The sequence below is a fragment of the Salmo salar genome, chromosome 07, assembly GCF_965601325.2.
Source record: "Salmo salar chromosome 07, fSalSal1, whole genome shotgun sequence".
Classification (NCBI taxonomy): Eukaryota; Metazoa; Chordata; class Actinopteri; order Salmoniformes; family Salmonidae; genus Salmo; species Salmo salar.
This window is the reverse complement of record NC_138297.1, coordinates 70,693,039-70,715,049: the sequence shown is the minus strand read 5'-3', so window position 1 is coordinate 70,715,049 and position 22,011 is coordinate 70,693,039. Positions and strand designations below refer to the sequence as shown.

The 22,011-nt window shown below is 48.0% G+C and overlaps 1 protein-coding gene across 1 annotated transcript in view; it reads right to left on the bottom strand.

Moving 5' to 3' along the window:
• LOC106593497 (ras-related protein Rap-1b) overlaps positions 1–17,364 on the bottom strand; it is a 128,778-nt gene extending 111,414 nt beyond the window's left edge. The window contains exon 1 of the mRNA XM_082978020.1: positions 17,117–17,364. The gene's annotated coding sequence lies outside the window, so the exon portion shown is untranslated. The remainder of the gene's footprint in view (positions 1–17,116) is intronic.
• Positions 17,365–22,011: the final 4,647 nt, after the last annotated feature.

The window sequence follows — 22,011 nt, the reverse complement described above, 5'->3', positions numbered from 1 at the left end:
ACAGATTTTTCCCATGCTAAGAAAGGAGAAGAAACATCTCTGATAAAGCCTACTCTGTGTCACTACTCCCCTCTCTGTGTCACTACTCCCCTCTCTGTGTCACTACTCCCTCCTCTGTGTCACTACTCCCCTCTCTGTGTCACTACTCCCCTCTCTGTGTCACTACTCCCTCCTCTGTGTCACTACTCCCCTCCTCTGTGTCACTACTCCCTCCTCTGTGTCACTACTCCCTCCTCTGTGTCACTACTCCCTCCTCTGTGTCACTACTCCCCTCTCTGTGTCACTACTCCCTCCTCTGTGTCACTACTCCCCTCTCTGTGTCACTACTCCCTCCTCTGTGTCACTACTCCCTCCTCTGTGTCACTACTCCCTCCTCTGTGTCACTACTCCCTCCTCTGTGTCACTACTCCCTCCTCTGTGTCACTACTCCCTCCTCTGTGTCACTACTCCCTCCTCTGTGTCACTACTCCCTCCTCTGTGTCACTACTCCCTCCTCTGTGTCACTACTCCCTCCTCTGTGTCACTACTCCCTCCTCTGTGTCACTACTGGCTCAGTCATGCATTGTTCAGAACTGTCCGTTTTGCTAATATTTAGCCTAAGTTATGACTATGCAATCTACTCATCACATTAGGAGTAGTAGCCCATCTTACATTAGTCTTCAAATGGGATGATAGATGTACGCAATCCTCCATTCTAAAAAAAGGGTGACATTTGATGGTGAACAAATAGCTTGAAAGTCAGGCGTCACCTGTGGATGTGGTCATTTGAGGTGGTCCTTGTTGTGACTTGATGGCATGTATTATGCATATTATTTCCCGTTGCACTGTGTGCGCCGTTCCACAAGTAAATGAGTACATTTATGATGAGGGTGAGTAGTGGTTGACATTGTATATGCCGTTCCACAGACCTTTACACCTTATATTGATCATTAATGGTTGAAATCATTTTAGTTCATTTTTGCTGGTTTCCAAATAGCATCTTAGAGTTTTTAAATTGTCTAGAAACGCAGGTAAATGAACTCATATAGACCCACTGTAACATGACAGCCAGCCAAAAGGTAGGCTACCTGTTCTACTACTTTATTAAAATGGCCGTAGCATTTCTGTTGTCAATACTGCGACTACAATACAGTAGTCTACTAGTAGCCTAGGAGTAGCCTAGGAGTAGCCTACAGTAGCCTACAGTAGCCTAGGAGTAGCCTACAATAGCCTAAGAGTAGCCTACAGTAGCCTAGGAGTAGCCTACAGTAGCCTAGGAGTAGCCTAGGAGTAGCCTACAATAGCCTAAGAGTAGCCTACAGTAGCCTAGGAGTAGCCTACAGTAGCCTAGGAGTAGCCTACAATAGCCTAGGAGTATCCTACAATAGCCTAGGAGTAGCCTACAGTAGCCTAGGAGTAGCCTACAGTAGCCTAGGAGTAGCCTACAGTAGCCTACAGTAGCCTACAGTAGCCTAGGAGTAGCTTAGGAGTAGCTACAGTAGCCTAGGAGTAGCTACAGTAGTTTAGGAGTAGCCTAGGAGTAGCTACAGTAGCCTAGGAGTAGCTACAATAGCCTAGGAGTAGCCTACAGTAGCCTAGGAGTAGCTTACAGTAGCCTAGGAGTAGCTTAGGAGTAGCTACAGTAGCCTAGGAGTAGCTACAGTAGTTTAGGAGTAGCCTAGGAGTAGCTACAGTAGCCTAGGAGTAGCTACAATAGCCTAGGAGTAGCCTACAGTAGCCTAGGAGTAGCCTACAGTAGCCTAGGAGTAAGCCTACAGTAGCCTAGGAGTAGCCTACAGTAGCCTAGGAGTAGCTACAGTAGCCTAGGAGTAGACAATTGGCTGTGGTGCTGAAATGTGGATACAAGGGCACTATTACAAGCGGCACCCAGCCCATCAATCAGGAGAATATCACATTTGATTTCCATGTCCACCAGCTTTGTACAGATTCTGTAAATCGACATATCTGCATCTAGCTATTCATTACAGTAGCTATCCAGCTATTTACAGTTTCTGTAAATCGACATATCTGCATCTAGCTATTCATTATAGTAGCTATCTAGCTAGCTACAGTTTCTGTAGTCGACATAGCTGCATCTAGCTATTCATTACAGTAGCTATCTGCAGTTTCTGTAATCGACATATCTGTATCTAGTTATTCATTACAGTAGCTATCTGCAGTTTCTGTAATCGACATATCTGTATCTAGTTATTTATTACAGTAGCTATCTGCAGTTTCTGTAATCGACATATCTGTATCTAGTTATTCATTACAGTAGCTATCTAGCTAGCTAGCTAGAGCTTTATTTACTTTTTTAGAAACAGCCTGTGTTTTAAGAGGTGGAAAATGCACGTACCTAAAGCTCCGGTGCCCAGTGGTCCCCAACATCCCCTGATCAATCCATCCCTGCCTCTCATAACTTACAAAATGACTTGACATGACAGCGGTTATGGTCGGCATGTTTCAGTGGTGAATAGGTCTATACACGTACCTTGCAAATCACCGTGTCATCTATTTATCACTATGGACATCGGCATCTGTACCTGATCTAAAACATTGTGACGTGTCATTGGACTATTGTGTCCGAACATTTTGTTGGAAAATAATTCCATAGGATAGCTACATTATGTAAAAACGCTGTGTCAGTTTACTCTGTGGTTCGCCCACAGTGATGTCACAGAGCAATTGATAGAAATCCAACTGTTTTTCAGAATGTCTCTGAAAAATACACATTAAAAATGTAATTATATTACTATTGGTTGTGAATATGCAACTGGGTGGTTGGTGAGTTGTTTTGTAACAGTTATTTGCCCTGTTAAAATGTTTCATATACACCCTTTAAGTCCACTGTAATACTTCTGCTCTATAACATGATAACAATAACAAGTCCACTGTGTCCCACTCTATAGGGAATAGGCTTCCATTTGGGGCGTATTCTCGCCCCACACATCTGGAATGGATGTTTCTCCCTGCTGTCCCTGTGTTTCAGGGGGGGGGGGGGGGGGGAGGAGGGAAGTAGGGAATGAGAGAAGGAAGGAAGGAGATGAATAGGGCTGGCTGAATTAAGACAGGACAGTTTGTAAAATCTCTTTCTAGTCTTCTCAGGATAAACATATATTTTCTTCTAGGAGTTATTTTATGAGCTAGGAGTACAAAGGGCTTGAGTGAATTAGCTAAACCATAGGACTGCTGAGACAAATGTACTGCTTCATTAAACCATAGGACTGCTGAGACAAATGTATCACCTACCTCCCCATCTCCACGCCTCCCCACCCATCTCCACGCCTCCCCACCCATCTCCACGCCGTCCCACCCATCTCCACGCCGTCCCACCCATCTCCACCCATCTCCACGCCTCCCCACCCATCTCCACGCCGTCCCACCCATCTCCACGCCGTCCCACCCATCTCCACCCATCTCCACGCTGCCCCACCCATCTCCACGCCTCCCTACCCATCTCCACCCATCTCCACGCCTCCCCATCTCCACCCATCTCCACGCCTCCCCATCTCCCCATCTCCACGCCGCCCCACCCATCTCCACGCCTCCCTACCCATCTCCACCCATCTCCACGCCTCCCTACCCATCCCCACCCATCTCCACGCCTCCCCACCCATCTCCACGCCTCCCCACCCATCTCCTCGCCGCCCCACCCATCTCCACATCTCCACGCCGCCCCACCCATCTCCACGCCTCCCTACCCATCTCCACCCATCTCCACCCCTCCCCATCTCCCCATCTCCACCCATCTCCACGCCTCCCTACCCATCTCCACCCATCTCCACGCCTCCCTACCCATCTCCACCCATCTCCACGCCTCCCTACCCATCTCCACCCATCTCCACACCTCCCCATCTCCCCATCTCCACGCCTCCCTCCCCATCTACGAGCCAAAGCCTCGCTTTAGATATACGTGTGAGAAACAACGACTGTTGCACAGAACTTCTATTGAGATCAATGCAGTCCTTTGCAGCTCATTTGGTACAGCATGGTGCTTGTAACTCCAGGGTAGTGGGATTGATCAGTTGGTACAGCATGGTGCTTGTAACTCCAGGGTAGTGGGATTGATCAGTTGGTACAGCATGGTGCCTGTAACTCCAGGGTAGTGGGATTGATCAGTTGGTACAGCATGGTGCCTGTAACTCCAGGGTAGTGGGATTGATCAGTTGGTACAGCATGGTGCTTGTAACTCCAGGGTAGTGGGATTGATCAGTTGGTACAGCATGGTGCTTGTAACTCCAGGGTAGTGGGATTGATCAGTTGGTATAGCATGGTGCTTGTAACTCCAGGGTAGTGGGATTGATCAGTTGGTACAGCATGGTGCCTGTAACTCCAGGGTAGTGGGATTGATCAGTTGGTATAGCATGGTGCTTGTAACTCCAGGGTAGTGGGATTGATCAGTTGGTACAGCATGGTGCCTGTAACTCCAGGGTAGTGGGATTGATCAGTTGGTACAGCATGGTGCTTGTAACTCCAGGGTAGTGGGATTGAGTCATGGGACCACCTAGATGTAAAATGTATCCTAGATCAGCACTTCTATCGAGAAGCTTTATAAAATTCACTTTGCCGTTCCCATTTCCTGTGAATCGACATGTTGGGGGGAGATTTCAAATCGCTGCCTCGCCGTCCTACGATAACATCACCACATCATCACTTGAACCCCTCGTACCTCTGAACAGAAACCTACATGAAAATGGCACCCTATTCCCTGTTTAGTGCACTCCTTTTGAGCAGGGTCCATTGGGTAGGGACTGTAGGGAATAGGCTGCCGTTTGGGACGCAGCCTTGTGTTGCTCTATTCCAGCCTCTCTTCTGTTCTGAGTCACCTGCATCTGATCGACCATGCCAACCCCCCGCCTCATGCCTCCTATCTATTCACACCATACAGACACCGATGCATTGTTGGTCGTTGGTATGGAGGTTTGAGAGGATCCTCTCAGGACTGATCATCTGAATGACGTGAATGAAGCCTTTTGTAGGTGGGCCTTAAAAAACACACAACCACTCTTTCTATTGACCAGGGTCCATGTCTGTCTGTCTCTCTCTCTCTCTCTCCCACCCACACACACACACACACACACACACACACACACACACACACACACGAGAGGAGTTATTTAAATGCTAAACACTCTCCCTTTCCAATCAGTCTCTGATCTCAAGTGCTGCTGCTGGGTAGAAATAGCCAGACACTTGAAAAGTATGATCGACTGAAATGACCATATCGGAGAAGACACACTCCATTTACCAGTCTAAACCACCACCATGTTTTAGGTGACGACCATTTACCAGTCTAAACCACCACCATGTTTTAGGTGACGACCATTTACCAGTCTAAACCACCACCATGTTTTAGGTGATCACCATTTACCAGTCTAAACCACCACCATGTTTTAGGTGACGACCATTTACCAGTCTAAACCACCACCATGTTTTAGGTGACGACCATTTACCAGTCTAAACCACCACCATGTTTTAGGTGACGACCATTTACCAGTCTAAACCACCACCATGTTTTAGGTGACCACCATTTACCAGTCTAAACCACCACCATGTTTTAGGTGACGACCATTTACCAGTCTAAACCACCACCATGTTTTAGGTGACGACTATTTACCAGTCTAAACCACCACCATGTTTTTAGGTGATCACCATTTACCAGTCTAAACCACCACCATGTTTTTAGGTGACCACCATTTACCAGTCTAAACCACCACCATGTTTTAGGTGATGACCATTTACCAGTCTAAACCACCACCATGTTTTAGGTGATGACCATTTACCAGTCTAAACCACCACCATGTTTAAAAGAAATCCCACTTCCTAGTTACCAGGATTAGCAACCAACAGCAGTGACTAACGTGTAACTGAAGACCCCGGAGGAAAGAAATCTCCCCAAATTCAGAAGATGTTTGTGAATAATGGAGAACTGTGTTGTGATGTAATAGCTGAAGAACAGAGAACTGTGTTGTGATGTAATAGCTGAAGAACAGAGAACTGTGTTGTGATGTAATAGCTGAACGAACAGAGAACTGTGTTGTGATGTAATAGCTGAGAGCAGAGAACTGTGTTGTGATGTAATAGCTGAAGAACAGAGAACTGTGTTGTGATGTAATAGCTGAGAGCAGAGAACTGTGTTGTGATGTAATAGCTGAAGAACAGAGAACTGTGTTGTGATGTAATAGCTGAGAGCAGAGAACTGTGTTGTGATGTAATAGTTGAGGAACAGAGAACTGTGTTGTGATGTAATAGCTGAAGAACAGAGAACTGTGTTGTGATGTAATAGCTGAAGAACAGAGAACTGTGTTGTGATGTAATATCTGAAGAACAGATAACTGTGTTGTGATGTAATATCTGAAGAACAGAGAACTGTGTTGTGATGTAATATCTGAAGAACAGAGAACTGTGTTGTGATGTAATATCTGAAGAGCAGAGAACTGTGTTGTGATGTGATATCTGAAGAACAGAGAACTGTGTTGTGATGTAATAGTTGAAGAACAGAGAACTGTGTTGTGATGTAATGGCTGAAGAACAGAGAACTGTGTTGTAATGTAATGTAATAGCTGAAGAACAGAGAACTGTGTTGTGATGTAATAGCTGAAGAACAGAGAACTGTGTTGTGATGTAATAGCTGAGAGCAGAGAACTGTGTTGTGATGTAATAGTTGAAGAACAGAGAACTGTGTTGTGATGTAATAGTTGAGAGCAGAGAACTGTGTTGTGATGTAATAGCTGAAGAACAGAGAACTGTGTTGTGATGTAATAGTTGAAGAACAGAGAACTGTGTTGTGATGTAATGGCTGAAGAACAGAGAACTGTGTTGTAATGTAATGTAATAGCTGAAGAACAGAGAACTGTGTTGTGATGTAATAGCTGAAGAACAGAGAACTGTGTTGTGATGTAATAGCTGAAGAACAGAGAACTGTGTTGTGATGTAATAGCTGAAGAACAGAGAACTGTGTTGTGATGTAATAGCTGAAGAACAGAGAACTGTGTTGTGATGTAATAGCTGAAGAACAGAGAACTGTGTTGTGATGTAATATCTGAAGAACAGAGAACTTTGTTGTGATGTAATATCTGAAGAACAGAGAACTGTGTTGTGATGTAATAGCTGAAGAACAGAGAACTGTGTTGTGATGTAATAGCTGAAGAACAGAGAACTGTGTTGTGATGTAATATCTGAAGAACAGAGAACTGTGTTGTGATGTAATAGCTGAAGAACAGAGGCTGGTAGAACGAGCCCGTTGTTGAAAGAGATGTTTGGATCAGGATGAAGGCCGTGGACCGCCACCTGTTCCTCACTTCTATTGGAGTGACCTTGATCCTTCTAGCTCCCTCTCTGCTCAGTGTGAAACAAAGGCTCATTAAACGATACTGTAAAAGGTCAAGGTTTGATCAATGTGTCATGCCTGGTGTGTTAAAATATATCACCACACACACACACGTGTCTCTGACAAGGCTGACAGTTACATAACTCAATGCAGGATCTCTTCAATCTTCAACTACAGTGGTCCACATCCTGCCTCAATTAGAGAAACATCCTTCTCAGAGTCAGACTACAATTACTCCAATTGTTTGTGTTACATTAACCCCTGGCCGCCGCCGCATTAACCCCTGGCCGCGCCGCATTAACCCCTGGCCGCGCCGCATTAACCCCTGGCCGCGCCGCATTAACCCCTGGCCGTGCAAAATTAACCCCTGGCCGCGCCGCATTAACCCCTGGCCGTGCAAAATTAACCCCTGGCCGCGCAAAATTAACCCCTGGCCGCGCAAAATTAACCCCTGGCCGCGCAAAAGTAACCCCTGGCAACATTAACCCTGGCAACATTAACCCTGGCAACATTAACCCTGGCAACATTAACCCTGGCAACAGCCTGTACAATAAAACACAGAGATGCCAACCAACCACCACCAACACTGTTCTAGTCCTCCATGCAGACATGACGCTACACACCCTGGACCCCTCCAACACTCTACACACCCTGGACCCCTCCAAGACTCTACACACCCTGGACCCTCCAACACTCTACACACCCTGGACCCTCCATCACTCTACACACCCTGGACCCTCCAACACTCTACACACCCTGGACCCTCCAACACTCTACACACCCTGGACCCTCCAACACTCTACACACCCTGGACCCTCCAACACTCTACACACCCTGACCCCTCCAACACTCTACACACCCTGACCCCTCCAACACTCTACACACCCTGACCCCTCCAAGACTCTACACACCCTGGACCCTCCAACACTCTACACACCCTGGACCCTCCATCACTCTACACACCCTGGACCCTCCAACACTCTACACACCCTGGACCCTCCAACACTCTACACACCCTGGACCCTCCAACACTCTACACACCCTGGACCCTCCAACACTCTACACACCCTGGACCCTCCAACACTCTACACACCCTGGACCCTCCAACACTCTACACACCCTGGACCCTCCAACACTCTACACACCCTGGACCCTCCAACACTCTACACACCCTGGACCCTCCAACACTCTACACACCCTGGACCCTCCATCACTCTACACACCCTGGACCCTCCATCACTCTACACACCCTGGACCCTCCAACACTCTACACACCCTGGACCCTCCAACACTCTACACACCCTGGACCCTCCAACACTCTACACACCCTGGACCCTCCAAGACTTTACAGGACACCTCTGTATTCTGCAATACATCCTGAGCTGAAACAATAACAGTAACACTGTAATGCCCGGGAGATGACAGTAACCTTGTGACACACAGCTGGTAGGGACACAGATTATGGAGAAAGAGCCATAGAAGAGACAGGAATGTAATTATTGTGTTAAATGATTGAGGTAAAGTGACATGAACTTTGCTCTGTATAAAGGGGTTATAAAGGGCTTATGAAGGGCTTATTGAGCCGTCATAAGTTATAGATCTTACAGTGCCTTCATAAAGTATTCACACCCCTTGAATTTTTACATACTTTGTTGTGTTACAGCCTGAAATTAAAATGGATTAAAATTGAGATGTTGTGTCACTGGTCTACACACAATACCCCATAATGTCAAAGTGGAATTATGTTTATAGACATTTTTACAAGTTAATAAAAAATGAAATGCTAAAAAAGAGAGAGAGACGTGAATAGCAGACAACCTGAGCTCATCAGACATGTCCCACACCACTGACTGAGAACAATGATGAACAACAGAGCAGCTCAGGGAATTGGGCTGCTGACAGACTGTACTGAGATACAAGGCCTAGGTAGGCCTGGCTATAACAGGCTGCTGACAGACTGTACTGAGATGCAAGGCCTAGGTAGGCCTGGCTATAACAGGCTGCTGACAGACTGTACTGAGATGCAAGGCCTAGGTAGGCCTGGCTACAACAGACTGCTGACAGACTGTACTGAGATACAAGGCCTAGGTAGGCCTGGCTACAACAGACTGCTGACAGACTGTACTGAGATACAAGGCCTAGGTAGGCCTGGCTACAACAGACTGCTGACAGACTGTACTGAGATACAAGGCCTAGGTAGGCCTGGCTACAACAGACTGCTGACAGACTGTACTGAGATACTAGGAATAGACAGTCCAGGCTACAACAGACTGCTGACAGACAGACTGTACTGAGATACTAGGAATAGACAGGCCAGGCTACAACAGACTGCTGACAGACTGTACTGAGATACTAGGAATAGACAGGCCTGGCTACAACAGACTGCTGACAGACAGACTGTACTGAGATACTAGGAATAGACAGTCCAGGCTACAACAGACTGCTGACAGACTGTACTGAGATACTAGGAATAGACAGGCCAGGCTACAACAGACTGCTGACAGACTGTACTGAGATACTAGGAATAGACAGGCCAGGCTACAACAGACTGCTGACAGACTGTACTGAGATACTAGGAATAGACAGTCCAGACTACAACAGACTGCTGACAGACTGTACTGAGATACTAGGAATAGACAGTCCAGGCTACAACAGACTGCTGACAGACTGTACTGAGATACTAGGAATAGACAGTCCAGGCTACAACAGACTGCTGACAGACAGACTGTACTGAGATACTAGGAATAGACAGTCCAGGCTACAACAGACTGCTGACAGACTGTACTGAGATACTAGGAATAGACAGGCCAGGCTACAACAGACTGCTGACAGACAGACTGTAGTGAGATACTAGGAATAGACAGGCCAGGCTACAACAGACTGCTGACAGACAGACTGTACTGAGATACTAGGAATAGACAGGCCAGGCTACAACAGACTGCATTAGCTATAACATCACAACCTGGCATCTTTCCTCACAAGCCCCCCTCTGCCTGTCAGATCTTTACGCCATGTTGACAGCCTTAGGAGGAAACTATTGCCATTAAGGTTGGTAGGAAAATGTATAGCAGCATAATTTTATTCACAAGCGAAGATAGCTGCTAGCTGCTAGCATTTAGCCACCCAGGAGCACAATGTCATTTACTAGCTAGATGTTAACTGCTAGCATTTAGCCACCCAGGAGCACAATGTCATTTACTAGCTAGATGTTAACTGCTAGCATTTAGCCACCCAGGAGCACAATGTCATTTACTAGCTAGATGTTAACTGCTAGCATTTAGCCACCCAGGAGCACAATGCCATTTACTAGCTAGATGTTAACTGCTAGCCTTTAGCCAGCCTGAAACACAATGCCAATCACTAGCTAGCTGCAAGCATAGCAGCATGTAGCCACCCTGGGGAGCAGCTCTGGTTTCATGGCTGCGGAGAGGTCGGGCAGGCAGAGGAAGAAGGGGAAACGTCAGAGGACCACCATGTTCTACAAGGCCCTTTGGCCTAAAGGCAAAGTGGACCAACTGGTGGTGGTGGAGGGAGGACACCACTTCCCAGAAATGGCCAGGAGGATTTACCAACAGCCTTACAGTCAGGCTGCATCATCAATGGTCCAGCCACAGCTCCCGCCCCTAGCGTGAGTCCATCTCAACCTGGGTCCCTGGTTGAGAGAGAGAACCATTCCTGGACATGGCCTTGCATCGACATCAGGAAGGAAGCCTTTAGTGTCCTGGGTCCCTGGTTGAGAGAGAGAACCATTCCTGCATCTGTGATTCCTCACATCCTATCTCTTCATCTCCTTCTCAACCAGTGGAGACCTTCTTCCTCAGTGAATTTCATAAAAAAATAAAAAGTGAAACTAAAAAGTTATCCGTTTTAGATAAAACTATACTAAATATATTCACGTCACCAAATAATTGATTAAAACACACTGTTCTGCAATGAAGGTTTACAGTAGCCTCAGTAGCACTCTGTAGGGTAGCACCATGGTGTAGCCGGAGGACAGCTAGCTTCCGTCTTCCTCTGGGTACATTGACTTCAATACAAAACCTAGGAGACTCATGGTTCTCACCCCCTTCCATAGACTTACACATTAATTATGACAACTTCCGGAGGACATCCTCCAACCTATCAGAGATCTTGCTGCATGAACTGACAAGTTGTCCACCTAATCAAAGGATCGGAGAATGAATCTAGTACTGAAAGCATAAGTTACAGCTAGCTAGCACTGCAGTGCATCAAATGTGGAGAGTAGTTGACCTGTGTGCATCTACGTTATAAACTTTCATTCATAGGTTACATGTTTTTGTCAGATATCTTTGCTGAAGAAAGTCACCACCACTCGATATGATTGGTCATATAAAAACCTTGGGACCCAAATGCATAATGAGTGTTCTACTGTAACTCCCCCTGGTGGTGGTCTGGAGCAATGACGCCATGACGCTGGGTACCTCTAACATGCTGACCAGACCGGACACGTCGCGTGCACGAGCGTTACAAAATAAATGTAGAAATCCATGTTATTCAATTATTGCGCCAATGAGCGTCTGCGTTGCCAAGGTCTAAAATAGAAGTCATTCCTATTTCTGATGCAGATCGCGCTGCAAGTCCTGCCTCTCCCATCTCCTCATTGGTTTATAGAAGCAGGTACCCACGTGCCTGTCCTCGGGGACCAGTCCAGACGTCTCTAAGGGAGGTGTCATTTATCACCAGCAGTCAATAAGTCAGACAGTCAGTCAATAAGTCAGTCAATCAGTCAGACAGTCAGTCATTTGCTCTATCTGACAGCCAGCCTAGCACCATACTGCTCTGCATAAAGGCTATACTCCCCCAGGACTCCTTCCTTCCCAACACTGCCTGCCTGCCTGGCTGGCTGGCTGACTAGCTGACTGGCTGTGTGCTCTGCGACATCCTAATACGCTAATACAGCTCACTGCAAACATTCAGCTGCCAATACGCTGCTTAGCACAATCAGACAGGAGACATCCGACACTAGACTGCGTTCCAAATGGCACCCTATTCCTCCATAGGGCCCTGGACAAAAGTAGTGCACTACCCCATAGGGCCCTGGTTAAAAGTAGTGCACTACAGAGGGAATAGGGTGCCATTTGAGAAGTAGACTAGATGTCAAGACTCCTTAGGCTAACAAAGCCAGCTTGGAGGATCAGACTGGAAAGCAGTTCATATAATGACTCTGGGTGTTAGGTTAGGTTATCAAATCATATTTTATTTATCACATGTGCCGAATACAACAGGTGTAGACCTTTTCGTGAAATAACCCACAATGCAGTTAAGAAAATAAGGTTAAAAAAATATTTACTAAATAAACGAACACAATAAAATAACAATAACGAAGCTCTCTATATATATATGGGTGTACCGGTACTGAGTCAATATCGGGGTACAGGTTAGTCAAGATAATTGAGGTAATATGTTCATTTGTATTTTTATTTAAACTTTATTTAACTATAGGCAAGTCAGTTAAAGAACAAATTGTTATTTACAATGACGGCATACCAAAAGACAAAAAGGCCTTCTGCGTGGAAGGGGCTGGGATTAAAAATATAGGACATAACACATATAACGACAAGAGATACAGAGTAGCAGGGTCTCTACGACCCACTACCTCAGAACAGAACAGCAGGGTCACTACGACCCACTACCTCAGAACAGAACAGCAGGGTCACTACGACCCACTACCTCAGAACAGAACAGCAGGGTCTCTACGACCCACTACCTCAGAACAGAACAGCAGGGTCTCTACGACCCACTACCTCAGAACAGAACAGCAGGGTCACTACGACCCACTACCTCAGAACAGAACAGCAGGGTCTCTACGACCCACTACCTCAGAACAGAACAGCAGGGTCTCTACGACCCACTACCTCAGAACAGAACAGCAGGGTCACTACGACCCACTACCTCAGAACAGAACAGCAGGGTCACTACGACCCACTACCTCAGAACAGAACAGCAGGGTCACTACGACCCACTACCTCAGAACAGAACAGCAGGGTCACTACGACCCACTACCTCAGAACAGAACAGCAGGGTCACTACGACCCACTACCTCAGAACAGAACAGCAGGGTCTCTACGACCCACTACCTCAGAACAGAACAGCAGGGTCACTACGACCCACTACCTCAGAACAGAACAGCAGGGTCACTACGACCCACTACCTCAGAACAGAACAGCAGGGTCACTACGACCCACTACCTCAGAACAGAACAGCAGGGTCTCTACGACCCACTACCTCAGAACAGAACAGCAGGGTCTCTACGACCCACTACCTCAGAACAGAACAGCAGGGTCTCTACGACCCACTACCTCAGAACAGAACAGCAGGGTCTCTACGACCCACTACCTCAGAACAGAACAGCAGGGTCACTACGACCCACTACCTCAGAACAGAACAGCAGGGTCTCTACGACCCATTACCTCAGAACAGTACAGCAGGGTCACTACGACCCACTACCTCAGAACAGAACAGCAGGGTCTCTACGACCCACTACCCCAGAACAGAACAGCAGGGTCACTACGACCCACTACCTCAGAACAGAACAGCAGGGTCACTACGACCCACTACCTCAGAACAGAACAGCAGGGTCTCTACGACCCACTACCTCAGAACAGAACAGCAGGGTCACTACGACCCACTACCTCAGAACAGAACAGCAGGGTCACTACGACCCACTACCTCAGAACAGAACAGCAGGGTCACTACGACCCACTACCTCAGAACAGAACAGCAGGGTCTCTACGACCCACTACCTCAGAACAGAACAGCAGGGTCTCTACGACCCACTACCTCAGAACAGAACAGCAGGGTCACTACGACCCACTACCTCAGAACAGAACAGCAGGGTCACTACGACCCACTACCACAGAACAGAACAGCAGGGTCTCTACGACCCACTACCTCAGAACAGAACAGCAGGGTCACTACGACCCACTACCTCAGAACAGCAGGGTCTCTACGACCCACTACCTCAGAACAGAACAGCAGGGTCTCTACGACCCACTACCTCAGAACAGAACAGCAGGGTCACTACGACCCACTACCTCAGAACAGCAGGGTCTCTAAGACCCACTCACACAGAACCCCACCACACACACACACACACACACACACACACACACACACACACACACACACACACACACACACACACACACACACACACACACACACACACACACACACCTAAAGGTGCAGCTTTTAAATCAGTGGATATGGATGCTGCTGCACCTCTCTGACAGCACCACTTGAGGTTTAAAGTTAATAGCTGGGAAAATGGCAGAGCACATCAGCCTGGCTGGCTATCACAACAAATGGAACCTGGAAGAGAACCAGGGGCTTGTCTGACTGAATCACAACCTTTTCCCTCTATAGTGTATGGGCCCGGGTCAAATGTAGTGCGCTATATATGGAATAGGGTTCTATTTGGGACGCACGCTGAAACAAGTGTTCCTTGGCAAATGGGACCTTATTCCCTATATAGTGTACCACTGGTCAGATATATATTCTATGTTGCTGTGCCCTGGTACTTTTGACCAGAGCCTTACGGTCCTTGGTCAAAAGTAGTGCACTATATAGGGAATAGGGTTGGAGTTCCATTTGGGACTTAGCCTGAAACAAGGGTCCACAGCACAGCAACATAGAATATATATATCTGACCAGTGGTGCCACTGCCTTGTCCCTGGTCTGTCACATACAGGAAACTACTGCCTTGTCCCTGGTCTGTCACATACAGGAAACTACTGCCTTGTCCCTGGTCTGTCACATACAGGAAACTACTGCCTTGTCCCTGGTCTGTCACATACAGGAAACTACTGCCTTGTCCCTGGTCTGTCACATACAGGAAACTACTGCCTTGTCCCTGGTCTGTCACATACAGGAAACTACTGCCTTGTCCCTGGTCTGTCACATACAGGAAACTACTGCCTTGTCCCTGGTCTGTCACATACAGGAAACTACTGCCTTGTCCCTGGTCTGTCACATACAGGAAACTACTGCCTTGTCCCTGGTCTGTCACATACAGGAAACTACTGCCTTGTCCCTGGTCTGTCACATACAGGAAACTACTGCCTTGTCCCTGGTCTGTCACATACAGGAAACTACTGCCTTGTCCCTGGTCTGTCACATACAGGAAACTACTGCCTTGTCCCTGGTCTGTCACATACAGGAAACTAGTGGAAACTAGGAAACATTCCCATAGGTTAAGAGATATTCTCTGGACTCCTCATAGGAAAAGTATCATCATCACTATGGTCTTTCTAATATTAAGCCTTAGTCATAACATTATTCAACTGTTAGAAACCATTACACTGTTAGTACACACACACACACACACACACACCACACACACACACACACACACACACACACACACACACAGTTATAAACTAAGTGAAAAACATAAGAATCCATTTCAAACATTGAACATATTCCCTGCATACAGACAGTAGTGAACAGTAGAGAGAATGTACAGCTGACTAGAGGTCATTAAAAGTAGGAACTAAATAAAACACATTAAACAAACAAGCTCTTTAAGTCCTGTAGCTCTCTCTCTCTCCCTCCTCTCTTTCTTTCTCCCTCCCCCTCTCCCTGAGCAGAGTTCCACATCCTCTTACCAATAACTGACAGCAGAATGAGTGATACTTGTTCAGGGTAGTTCAAACTGTGTCCTAACTCACGTGTTTTATTATAATCAATCTATAACTGTGAGGACAAACTAAATTCACATAAGAGACAACAGTTAGTTACTTTTACAAGTGTTCGTTGTGATATTTCTTCATTTCTTTCTTTTTACTTTGTGGATGATGTGTGTATTGTTTAGTATTACTAGGTATTAGTGCACTGTTGGAGCTGGGAACGAGCATTTCGCTGCACCTGCAAATCTGTGTACGGCACAAATAAACCTTGATTTGATCGCAGTCTATAGTTTACAGAGAGTAGAAATCTGAAATATTTTCTAATGAATGATTTCAGAAAATCTCACTATTAAAATTAATATCAAATATGGATATAACATGCTGTCGATCTAGGCCTATAGTCCACACGTTTCATAATGGTGAAGAATATAAGATAATATGCCAATTGAGTGTCGTTTCGGTTCCGTTGAAGTAAGATGGAACCAGCACCCAGTTGTGTCCCTCCCCATCGACAGATTCACTAGTGAACTAGGCGGGGCCCCTATCTAACGCATTTACAACTGGCTGCTGCTTTCAGAGCACAAAACCGTACAAAACTAACACGAATAGATTACAAATGATATCTCAAATTGCGCATTTGATAACCGCTTGAATAATTCCAGGCGTCCTATTATGATAATTGATAAGAATTCAGTGTCCCAGAGAACGTGTCTAATTCTAGACAATCGAATAACTTTTCCATTTCCGTTGTAACTTCAACCCCGTCACGGGGAGGATATCGGCCAAAACGCTCTTCTTTTTGTATCCAACCGGGCGACCGAGGACTGTCGCTGGATACAAACCGCGGAGAATGCCGCGTTCTGCATTATGCATGACAATAAATACATTCATTGTCTGACAAAACATTATGAGTTGGATTGTTTCACTCTCTGCTCCGCCATATTCTAGGCATTTGACCTGCGCTTCCGCAAACCGTGTGTTGTGCATCCCCAGAAACCGGTCTCCCGTTTTCATTTGCAATAATGGATCATTCTACCTCAAAACCTGGCATCATGTGCGCCTATTTCGCATTATCCCGAGCGGCCGAAAACGCCGCAAACATGGCACACATAGTAACAAAATCTCAGCCAATAGAAAAGTGTGTAGATACGGTACTTACAGTTATCCTCCGTAGCTCCGATCTGTTAGCGCCTCCAGTCGCTCGGTCTGTTGCTTCTCTCTGGGTGAGGTTTTGCGTTTTCTCATGACGCTGCAGCCTCGTTTTGAGACGAGCTCAGCTATCGCAGCAGCTGTAGCATAGCCTAGTGTATACATTTAGCAATACATTATTTCATACCAATAATATCTGACTGACAAACAATACAATGCACTATAGGAAGCCTACCCCAGCATTCAGTGGAGGCTCCTCAAGGGGAGGACCATCCTCCTCTGGGAATTTAATAAAACATTTAAATAGTAAATCATTTTTATTAAAAAGCTATCCTTTTTAGATAAAACTATACTAAATATATTCACTAAACCAGATAAATGATTAAAATACACTATTTTGCTATGAAGGTTTACATTAACTAGGACTTGACTAGTTTTAAAAAACAAGGCTAAATTAGCCTCAACAGCACTCTGTAGGGTAACATCAGATGACAGCTAGCTGCCATCCTTCCATCTGGGTACATTGACTTCAATACAAAGCCTATATTTTTACATTTTAGCAGTCACTCTTACACAGAGCAACTTACTGTAGTGAGTACATACATTTTCATACTGGTCACCCGTGGTAATTAAACCCATAACCCTGGCTTTACAAGCACAATGCTCTACCAACTGAGCTACACAGGACCTTGGAGGCTCATGGTCTCACCCCCTTCCATAGACCTGCACAGTAATTATGACAACTTCCGGATGAAGGAGAAGCAAGAGAGAGAGAGCTAGCTATATTGGGTTGTATTTTATTTCAGTTTGACTGGGTTGAGGAGTGGGGAGGTTGGGAGGTTGAGGTGAGGAGAGGGGGATGGGGTGAGGAGGGGGAGGTTGGGGTGAGGAGAGGGGGATGGGGTGAGGAGGGAGGAGGTTGGGGTGAGGAGAGGGGGAGGTTGGGGTGAGGAGAGAGGGATGGGGTGAGGAGGGGGGAGGTTGGGGTGAGGAGAGGAGAGGGGGATGGGTTGAGGAGGGAGGAGGTTGGGGTGAGGAGAAGGGGATGGGGTGAGGAGAGGGGGATGGGGTGAGGAGGGTGGAGGTTGGGAGGTTGGGGTGAGGAGAGGGGGATGGGGTGAGGAGGGGGAGGTTGGGGTGAGGAGAGGGGGATGGGGTGAGGAGGGAGGAGGTTGGGGTGAGGAGAGGGGGAGGTTGGGGTGAGGAGAGAGGGATGGGGTGAGGAGGGGGGAGGTTGCGGTGAGGAGAGGAGAGGGGGATGGGTTGAGGAGGGAGGAGGTTGGGGTGAGGAGGGAGGAGGTTGGGGTGAGGAGAAGGGGATGGGGTGAGGAGAGGGGGAGGTTGGGGTGAGGAGAGGGGGATGGGGTGAGGAGAGGGGGATGGGGTGAGGAGAGGGGGATGGGGTGAGGAGGGTGGAGGTTGGGTTAAGAGAAGGGGATGGGGTGAGGAGGGAGGAGGTTGGGGTGAGGAGAGGGGGAGGTTGGGGTGAGGAGAGGGGGATGGGGTGAGGAGAGGGGGAGGTTGGGGTGAGGAGAGGGGGATGGGGTGAGGAGAGGGGGATGGGTTGAGGAGGGTGGAGGTTGGGGTGAGGAGGGTGGAGGTTGGGGTGAGGAGGGAGGAGGTTGGGGTGAGGAGAGGGGGAGGTTGGGGTGAGGAGAAGGGGATGGGGTGAGGAGAAGGGGATGGGGTGAGGAGAGGGGGAGGTTGGGGTGAGGAGAAGGGGATGGGGTGAGGAGGGAGGAGGTTGGGGTGAGGAGAGGGGGATGGGGTGAGGAGAGGAGAAGGGGATGGGGTGAGGAGGGTGGAGGTTGGGATGAGGAGAGGGGGAGGTTGGGGTGAGGAGAAGGGGATGGGGTGAGGAGAAGGGGATGGGGTGAGGAGGGTGGAGGGGGAGGCTGGGTTAAACAGCTGTTCATCTTTCTGAAATGTCCCAGTAATTTGACATGTGAAGTAACAATGTGTGCAGAGAAGCTGACCCTGTCGGCTGCAGCGACAGACCACCAGATGAACGCCTCATCAAAGCAAAACCACAAGTGTAGTTTAGCCAAATTCAATCATCACGCTAGATTAGCGCGGTTCATACAGTGACATGCACACTGTTTTCCTCCAACACGGTTTGAACAGCCGAGTGTGTTACAGGACATAGGGGTCACAGTCACGCCGTGAAGAAGACAGTGTTGTGTGTACAACTAGTCACCGGTGTGACCGTCAGGGTGGTCACCTCTCCAGAGGGACGGACGCCACATCACGACTCCCTCCCAAATGGCATCCTATTCCCTATATATAATGCAGTATTTTTGACCTGAGTCCTACGGGGAATAGGGTGTGATTGGTGATGTTGCTGATGGCTGAGCAGAACAGAGGGCTGGAGGGAGTGGGCTCACATTCCTACTGAAGGAGAAGCATACTTGGCATTCCTACTGCAGTCGGTCAGTTAGTCAGTCTCTCTCAATGAGCCGTTTGATTTCCACTGGGCTTTCAGCCTTACATGTTAGTCATTTAGCAGACGCTCTTATCCAGAGAGACTTACGGGAGCAATTAGAGTTAAGTGACTTGCTCAAGGGCACATCGGTAGGTTTTTCAACTAGTCGGCTCTGGGATTCAAACCAGCGAGAGAGAGAGAGAGAGAGAGAGAGAGAGAGAGAGAGAGAGAGAGAGAGAGAGAGAGAGAGAGAGAGAGAGAAAGATGCAATTGCGCTCTGTGAGACAGGGCCACCTTCACTCAGCTGGAAGTTACTGGCAGAGAGCTGGGATTTGGTTGTTTGAAGAAAAGTGTGTTGAAGACATGCAGGGGAAGAGTGGCGTCAGAGTGCTGGTGTCAGACCAGGGTTGTGCTTCTGGCACGGTACATTCAGGACAGGCAGCTACTAACCCTACTGCTGATCGTCAAGACCATCTCATTCACCAGCATATAAAGCTCCAGGCCTCAGGATCTCTGAATACCTCTCTCTCTCAGTACATGCTGAAACATGCAGAGGGTAGTGTGTCTATCAAGGGAAATACTCTAGAAACCTTCTACTGCTCTGCTATACAATCAGGAATTCTGGACACATATAGTGGATTATCACACAGGAAACCAAATAGAAAATATTGATACAACAAACTAAAATTGAACATAGGACAATGACCATAGGAGTTGGCTATACACCACAAACAGATCTGGGACCACCCTAGAGCTGTAGCATATGGCTAATCAGGTGGAATATCACCAGGAGCAGTGCCAATACAGCATAGCTCCCTGTCCTCTACCACCTCCTCCTCAACAGGAAAGATACAGCAGGAACTCTTGTCATGGTGTCTTAGAGGACCGCTAGAAACACATGGGGGCATTTTCTATTCTTAGTAATGTCTTCCTTCTGGGGCGGAGCCTAGCTCTCTCTCTCTTCTCTTGTCTTCCTTCTGGGGCGGAGCCTAGCTCTCTCTCTCTTCTCTTGTCTTCCTTCTGGGGCGGAGCCTAGCTCTCTCTCTCTTCTCTTGTCTTCCTTCTGGGGCGGAGCCTAGCTCTCTCTCTCTTCTCTTGTCTTCCTTCTGGGGCGGAGCCTAGCTCCCTCTCTTCTCTTGTCTTCCTTCTGGGGCGGAGCCTAGCTCTCTCTCTTCTCTTGTCTTCCTTCTGGGGCGGAGCCTAGCTCCCTCTCTTCTCTTGTCTTCCTTCTGGGGCGGAGCTGAGCTCTCTCTCTTCTCTTGTCTTCCTTCTGGGGTGGAGCCTAGCTCTCTCTCTCTTCTCTTGTCTTCCTTCTGGGGCGGAGCCTAGCTCTCTCTCTTCTCTTGTCTTCCTTCTGGGGCGGAGCTGAGCTCTCTCTCTTCTCTTGTCTTCCTTCTGGGGCGGAGCCTAGCTCCCTCTCTTCTCTTGTCTTCCTTCTGGGGCGGAGCCTAGCTCTCTCTCTTCTCTTGTCTTCCTTCTGGGGCGGAGCCTAGCTCTCTCTCTTCTCTTGTCTTCCTTCTGGGGCGGAGCTGAGCTCTCTCTCTTCTCTTGTCTTCCTTCTGGGTCGGAGCCTAGCTCTCTCTCTTCTCTTGTCTTCCTTCTGGGGCGGAGCCTAGCTCTCTCTCTCTTCTCTTGTCTTCCTTCTGGGGCGGAGCTGAGCTCTCTCTCTTCTCTTGTCTTCCTTCTGGGGCGGAGCCTAGCTCTCTCTCTCTTCTCTTGTCTTCCTTCTGGGGCGGAGCTGAGCTCTCTCTCTTCTCTTGTCTTCCTTCTGGGGCGGAGCTGAGCTCTCTCTCTTCTCTTGTCTTCCTTCTGGGGCGGAGCCTAGCTCCCTCTCTCTTCTCTTGTCTTCCTTCTGGGGCGGAGCCTAGCTCCCTCTCTTCTCTTGTCTTCCTTCTGGGGCGGAGCCTAGCTCTCTCTCTCTTCTCTTGTCTTCCTTCTGGGGTGGAGCCTAGCTCTCTCTCTCTTCTCTTGTCTTCCTTCTGGGGTGGAGCCTAGCTCTCTCTCTCTTCTCTTGTCTTCCTTCTGGGGCGGAGCCTAGCTCTCTCTCTCTTCTCTTGTCTTCCTTCTGGGGCGGAGCCTAGCTCTCTCTCTTCTCTTGTCTTCCTTCTGGGGTGGAGCCTAGCTCTCTCTCTTCTCTTGTCTTCCTTCTGGGGTGGAGCCTAGCTCTCTCTCTCTTCTCTTGTCTTCCTTCTGGGGTGGAGCCTAGCTCTCTCTCTCTTCTCTTGTCTTCCTTCTGGGGCGGAGCCTAGCTCTCTCTCTCTTCTCTTGTCTTCCTTCTGGGGCGGAGCCTAGCTCTCTCTCTCTTCTCTTGTCTTCCTTCTGGGGTGCGGAGCCTAGCTCTCTCTCTCTTCTCTTCTCTTCCTTCTGGGGCGGAGCCTAGCTCCCTCTCTTCTCTTGTCTTCCTTCTGGGGTGGAGCCTAGCTCCCTCTCTCTTCTCTTGTCTTCCTTCTGGGGCGGAGCCTAGCTCTCTCTCTTCTCTTGTC